Source organism: Octodon degus, unplaced genomic scaffold, assembly GCF_000260255.1.
Source record: "Octodon degus isolate 3935 unplaced genomic scaffold, OctDeg1.0 scaffold00008, whole genome shotgun sequence".
In the NCBI taxonomy this organism is placed as follows: domain Eukaryota; kingdom Metazoa; phylum Chordata; class Mammalia; order Rodentia; family Octodontidae; genus Octodon; species Octodon degus.
This window is the reverse complement of record NW_004524584.1, coordinates 26,523,331-26,531,112: the sequence shown is the minus strand read 5'-3', so window position 1 is coordinate 26,531,112 and position 7,782 is coordinate 26,523,331.

Sequence of the window (7,782 nt, the reverse complement as noted above, 5' to 3'; positions counted from 1 at the left end):
TTTGATTTGAAACTGTCTCATTGCTATATGTTTATCAAAAAAACTTTAAAAAAAAAAAACTGTAGAAAAAAAAATAAATAAATAAATAAAAAAAATAAAATAAAGTGTCTGCTGTGAGCCTTTTGTATTGAAAGCAGAGGCCAAAGTAGGTATTTCTTTCCTTGAAGTTGTTTTCAGCTATTTGGTGGCAGACAAAAAAGGCTGGTGAAGACAAGGCCCAAGCTGCAGCCCCAGCTCCAGGCTCTGATGGCCAGCAGCCTTGCCTGCAAGCTCTCCAGGGTGCCCTAGTGCAGACCTCAGGTTTGCTGGCCAGAGCTTCAAACAGAGCAACACACACCCACAGCACAGGCCTGCAGGTGGGAAGCCTGAGCTCAAGCTCTCGGCAGAGCTGGTCTCCTCTCCAGGCTTCACTCCTTGGCTTGTAGGTGGCACCTTCTAGAGAGGTCCCCACAAAGCCACCTCACTGTGTGTGTCTGCATTTTCATCTTCTTTTCTTATAAGAACACCTTCCTGGCCTTCAGTAGGTTTGGCTCACCTTAATGACCTTTTCCATGGCCTTGTCTCTAACTACTTTCACTTTCTGAGGTCCTAGGGGTTGTGAATTCAACATAAAAATTTTCAGGGAACAAAATCCAGCCCCAAACAAACGAGAAGCCATTTTTTTGTGTTTTTAAAGGAAATTTCTTCTGCAGCTATTTAAAGTAAGGTCGTGGATATCTTCTGAGTGTTCCCCTGGGGAAGTTTGTGCTACCAACCTTCTATCTGAACAGGAAGGGGCATCTACCACCCACACTGAGATGGTGTGGAGGAAAAGCATTTGGTCCCCAGAGCCCTTGCCAGGGTCAGAGACCTCCCTCCCCACAAGGAGAGGACAGGAGGGATTCCTCCCCTGCTGGAGGCTGCAGTGTCAGGTTATCCAAGGTCTGTTCATCTGCAGGGTACGGCCCCGCTGTGCTGGACCATCAGACGATGGTGCTAGGTGCTAGGGACCGGAGGCTGTTGTGCTATGCCCACCCACCCTGTGCTGGAGGAGCGCTGAGGATGATGGGAAGTGGAGACTCCAGACAGGGCCGGAAAAGTCCCGATCCCCTGAACCTCCATGGCTTGCTCGCAGGTCCTCACAGAGCGGAAGTCAGCCTCAAAGCATCATGGTCCTGTACGTGTGGTCAGCTGATGGCTCGGAAACAGCCCCACAAGGATGGCTGCGTCCGGACCCTTAGCATCCAGAAATGTTACTTTGAACAGCAAAAGGGATTTTGCAGATAAAACTGCATGAAAGTCTTGAGGTGGGAGGTTATCTGGACTGTCTAGAAGTTCTAATGGAAACACAGAGGCTGAATCAGGAGGAGGGAGGGTCAGAATCAAGGAAGGGGTGACAATTGAAGCAGAGGTCGGAGAGGAGAAAAGATGCTGGCCTTCTGACTCTGGTCAGGTGCTGGATGTAGCACAGGGAAAAACTTACCAAATTATATACTTCAGTTTTGTCCAGTTTTCCTGCGGTGACCCAAAGTTTTATTGCTTTAGATATCCTTACAAATCTTTCAAAACATACTTCCAAAAAAGGTGATTTTTGAGCAAACCACTATGTGTTTGAGGCCAGCCTGGGCTACAATGTGAGCTCAAGGCCAGCCTGACCAGCATAACAAGATCTGTCTCAAAAGCAGGTGGCCTCCAGAAGTCCGGTCACCTCCTCCCTCAGAACTCCTAGGAAAACACAGCTGTGGTGATGCCTGATTTTACTCTGGAAGCAGGTTGGGATTTCTGGACTCCAGACTTTGAGATCATTTGTATTGCTTTCAGTTCAGTAATTTCTTACTATAACAATCGGAGACTGGGACAGTCTACAGCAGCTATAAATTCAGTTAAGTTATAGTGCTTTGGTCTAAGAAACCAAGGTATTTAACTGCAGTGCATGAATGTATTCATAATAAAAATATGAAGAATCATTTTATACTTAAATCTGGAAATGAGTTGGCAAGAATCAGGAGCATAGGCAGGTGGAAATATGAGACACTATTGATTTGTCACCTGGCCTATAATTGCACACATTTGAGGACCCAAGTGATACAGAAAATTTACAAGCCACCTCCTGGCTCCAGCAGATCATGAGATAATCTGACACGACCACCTTCGACCCCTTAGTCCAGTGGTGGCAAACCTAAGGCATGCATGCTATGGTGGGCTGTTTGTATCATGGAAATCTCTGAAGGTCTCACTATCACCACACTAGTCCAAGCCAGCATTTCAGAAATCGGAAAGCACGTTCAGTAGCAGCAGTAAACCAGCAAATATTCACGGTCTCATGGATGATACATACACGGTGCCTGGTGCTGCTGCTAATGCTGGCCTTTGGCGTATGAGCTGCCACAAATACTCTGAAAGCCAGGAGTGTGCCCATGTGCCGATAAAACTTTATCAACCAAAACAGGTGGCAGCCTGGATTTGCCCCTGCCCCTGCTATGCCTGCTGCCTCTCCCTCAGTCCACTTCAAGCCAGTCCTCCAAGAAGCCACTGTCTTGTGACCTATCTGATAACACAGCCTGAACTCTGGGGGTTTCGGCAGTCCCCACCTCTGTGACTCCTGACGCATACAGGTTTCTCCGTTTCCTTCTTCCTACCCTACCTTCCCATCCGCATGAACCTGTCTTCTTTCCTTCCAAGATCCTCACTTCCACTTGGCAAGAGTAAAGGAAATAAGCCCTTTTTCCTTTCCTGGTTAGACCACAGGAAGAGGATCAAGCTTTTCCCCCAGGTTCTCCTGCACATGGGTGTTATCAGCAGTGTGTTGGATCTACAGATCTACATACATTCATTGCTTGGTAAACTGCTGGTAGTTTTCACACTGCATAACTGGATCTGTCTTTATCAATATTCTCAGTGCCTTAAAAAGTCACTAGGAGTTGCATGGCCCACAGAGAGCGCTGCAACAAAACAGAGCTGATGGGAACAGGAAGGTGCTGTGGAAATCCGCACGGGCAGCGTGGGAGCCAGGCTGGGCCTCCAGCTCCCCTTGCACACGGGGACTGCAGTCTGTCACTCATGTTGCCCTGACCTTCTGTTCACAGTCGCTGGTGCAGCAGGAGTGAGATCCCTAGATGTGAACTAAACAGACTAATTTTGGGGACACAAAGTGACTTTCATGGTTTTGTGGCACCTCCTCTTCTTTTAGCATCAAAACAAAAGGAAATCAGCCTGTCAGCGCTCACGAGCCTGATCTTTGGCTGCCTGGCTCACTCTGAACGGATGGAAATCTTCAGCATCTGGACCAGAGCTTCCAACTGCCATGTGTCGGGCTTAATTGTAGCAAAGAGAAGGTTTAATAGGTTCATCTTGAGCCAAAAGGTATAGTCAATGGCAATATTTTTATTCAGCAATGTTTATCCTTCTAAATCTATGAACTTAGAGTCTGAAAAGACTCACAGTCAAAGTTACAGAAATGGCAAAGCATGCTATTTTCTCCCTTTTCCTCCTCTGGCTATACCGCCTTCCCTCATCCACCCACATAGGATTGCAGTCTTCACCCACCTGGGACGGCAGGAGCCTAGGAAGCCAGGAGGAGCAAAGGCGTCAAAGGCGGAGGGAATCTGATCCTCAAATTCTGTTTCTTGCGCCTGCAGAAGGGGGGATGCTGCAGGCTGAGGCTGGGGAGCTGAACTAGGGGACACCCGGGCAGAGAGGGTGGAGGAGCTCACACCTGACCACAGCACTGCCAGTCACAGGCTCCTCGCTGGCCACGGTCTTTGCAAATTTTCAAAAAGAAACAGTACAAACTTTATGGTGCTGGCAGAGAGGTGTTTTTTCACCTTACATATGAAATCATTTTAATTAATTTACCTGGAAAATATGAAACTCCAGTGTGTGAAAAGTAAGTACATTAAACAATCTAGCATCCCTCCCCCACTGTTCTGAGACAAGTTTTTCTTTTAAAAAATTTACATAAAGTCTCACTTTTTAATTTTAAAGAATAAAAACAATAAAAAGATACAGAATTTCAAAACAAGATGTTAGGAAGTTAACAATGGTTATGCTGCCTGTTATCTTCAAAATTGTTCAGATTACCAACTATAGGCATATAAGATTGATCAAACAATATGAGGACTATCCCTTTCAATCAACTGATAGAAATTAGTAATGCAATTATCTTAGCTTAGATACATTCCCCTTCTTTTCTCTTTCCTCCTTCCCAGTTCCTTTTGAGAAGTTGCTTTCCCTTTCACAAGATCCATGGTACCTTTTGGATCTTATGTACTCTTATACTTTCTTACACTAGGGAGACACTGCAATATTTATAGTACAAACAAGGCTGTGAGAACCCATTCTGAGTTCTGGGGATGCATCATGAGCTCAGGGACTCATAGGGTCAGAGGCTTCTTAAACTCAGGGCTTCAGCCAATGAGGATCAGGATTTATTTTATTATAAAATTCTGTGGTTAGCCAGGAGTGCTGGTACATGCCTGTAATTCCAGCATCCTGGGAGGCTGAGGAAAGAGATTCACAGTTTTAGGTCCAGCCTGGGGACTTTAGTGGCTTAGGGAATCCCTGTCTCCAAATAAAAAAATAGAAAAAGGCTGGAGATGTAGCTCAGCGTGAAGGTCCTGAGTTCAAATCCCAGTACTAACATACAAATGAGGGTCTTTATGTTTTAAATAAGCGTTCTTTTACCACAGATTTCTCAAGCCTTGGCATCCATAGGAACAATTTCAATATTAAAAGTTGTAGCTTGGAACTTTAGAGAAGTCTGAATTCTTGGCATAAAGGAACATCTTCATGTCAGGAAGCAGCCAGTGAATGTGGGGTTTTATTTGGAATTTGCACAGGGAAGTGTGAGGGGAGTGTGTGTGGGGCGGTAAAATAGGCCCTGATCATTTCCTGGCCTGAAGTTCCTTTTGCAAACACGTTCACTTCATTGTCTCTGCCCTTGGACTTCCTCTAAAATCACATCCAGATACCTTCCTCCTCCAGCGGAGTCTCAGAAAGCAGGTTCCTGGCACTATGGAGCAGGAATTTAAGACCTGCAGATGAAGTAAAGGGGAGCAGCTCAGGTCTTAGGTTTGGCAACTGCTATTATCAAATGATAGGCTTCTCCATGGTGAAAGACACAGTCCAGGCTGAGCCCTGGGTGCTTACGACAGATGGAGTGGCAGATGAGCAGAGAGAAGGAGACAGAGCAAGAGCAAGTGAGAGCGAGAGCGAGAGCGAGAGTGCACTGCATTAGCTTCCAGCCTTAGCTTCCAGCTCTGTCCCCCACAGCCGGGCCCTTTGGGGTTATCTCCTGGAGCAACACAGGGTCATGGAAATGAGTCCTTTGGGGAGCAGGCTGGCATCATCTGTCAGTGCCAACCAGAGCTGGCCAGCACTCAAAGTCCTGATGACAGACCTTTGCGGTAGGGGAAAGACCTCTGCATAGGGCAAATCTGAGTACAGCATGGGCTAGAGGCACTTATAGCTGAGGAGCAGGGATCATGGATGGACAGTGAGCAAGAGGCAACCTCAGAGACACAGGAGACTTTGGTCAACTCTGTCCCTAGCAGGATTCCTGCTGAAGACAGCTCAGGTGGGCAGACATCACCTGGAGGTGGCAAGAGAAGGAACCTGGCCAAGTGGGCAGCTGATCTTGCCCCAAGGGTGGGGTTTCTTGTCAAACAGACTCAGCAAACTTCTTGCTTAGAGGGGATTTTTCAAGGAAGGGGTAGACCAACCTAGAAGGGCTCGTGTAAAGTGTGGAGAAGAGAGAAGCCTTGCCGTATTTCAGAGGCTCCATTTTCCATCTTGCACAGCAGCATTAAAAGGATTAATCTCAACAAGTGTCAGAGAAGAAACGGGGAAATGAATGCATACTTCAGACCTCTGAAGTGTCAGTATAAATTTGTGAAAATGTTTAAAATGACTGTGTGCAACTGTGTTGTCTTGGGATTGGCACAGGGAGTGGGATTTCCAAAGGAAAAGCTTTAATTGGTTCCATTTCCCACTCTCAAGTCACCGTTTTCGTAAAAAGAAAATACCGTGTGAGAAGTCTTTTAACAACACGTACTCATTTTCCACAGGACCCGGGACTGGAGTCATCAGACATGCTCAAGTTTAGTACATTTCTGGAACTAAGTAGCAGTGGTGTGAGCGTGACCCAGAGGGTGCCTTTAGTGCCACAGAATTCAGCACTTTCAAGGGCTCCGTGGCACATGTCATGTCGTCTGTCTTGCTACAGTGGCCACATGTCATCGTTCGGTTTGTGGGGCAGCAATTAGGCACCTTTGTTTTAAACCAAGGGCAAGGGTCGACTGACATTTTGATGAGTTTGTAGTGATTGACAGCACTGTGACTAGGAGGATTATATGTGAGTAGGATTTGGTAAGAGAAGAAACTTCACAGTGCACTCTAATTCCTTGGCAAAAGCATAGCTTCCGAGCTCATCTTTAGTATTGCTGCAGGAATACTAAACGTTGTGAGGGGCACGAAAGTACAGAAGTCATCCAGAAAAACCAGAGCTGACAATTATTTATTTTTGTTGTTGTTGTTGTTGTTCTATTTTTTTAAGGAGAACAAAAAAAAATAGTGAAAAAAAGAAACAATGTAGAATTTCACTAAACAAAACAATAGGAACTCAACAATGTTGCTGTATTGCACATTGTCGTCCCCAAATTAGTTGTTCAGATTATCATGCAAAAGTAGTCCAAAAAGTTATAAAAATTAAAAAGGAGAAAGGAAAACACGATATATTAAGTGCTCCTTTCGATAGACCAGCAGAAACCAGCAGCAAAGTGATGCAAGCTGCTCTGCCCATTATAATCAGAAGGAACCGGGCTTCTGAGCCAGCAACTGCTTTTGGCATGAAAGCACCTTCGTTTAGGAAACACTGCTTCGTGAGCAAATGATATCTGGCATGAAAAGATCCTTTTCTTATCAGAAACAGCGCTGCACTTGTAGTCTGGATCCAGGGTCCTTTTCCTTTGTTTGAGGAGCAGGTCCAAAACTTAAATAAAGGACTCCAGGAACAGCGCAGCTACTTCCTGACTCGCTCCCTCCCTTTGCTTGCTGCAATGTGGAACAGGACAAAATGAGTGTTTCTAGCAAATGCCAAACTGATTTGCATGGAAAAATAATTCACTTAATAAAATTAACAAGTTATGCTGAGCCCCTGCCAGCTGCAGTATCAACTTCATTTTTATTTCATTTTCTTTTTAAGTTTATAGAACTGCAGTACCATGCATATGTTCCATCCTCTCTGCCTGGAGAGGAGAGGTTGGCTTTATGATATCATAAACAAAACTTCACTGAATGTTTCCAAGTTTGATGAAAGCAGGAGGTATTCTGAAGTTAATCCAATGACACTACATTTATTAGCATCTTAATACCCCTCGATCTCCTTAGTCAATAAAGCACAAAGGCAGTCCCTCCTCATTGCAATCCAAGCTACCTCTGGTGTTGAAGAAATGACTGCTTTTCATCTGCTGCCCGGGAAGATGGAGGAACCCTATCTGGGTTTCATCAGCTCACCCACCTAATGGCTTGGCTCTTTCTCTCTGATTCTTATGCACAAATGCAGAAAGCGCTTCAGATTTCCTTAGCGTTGTGATCCTGCTGCGATTTTTCTTTAGGACTTCTTCAAGGAATGGCACTGGACAAATAAAAGAAATGAAGATAAATTACTGCTGAGCACCCAGGAGCCGCTTCGTGTGCAGAGTGATGGGGTTTTTCGCTTGTCCAAGCTTTAGCCAGGGTCCTGAACTGTCCTGGAGGCTCCTGTGCACAATTCCTTGTAAAGTCAAGTTTAGGGAGGAGAAAAAA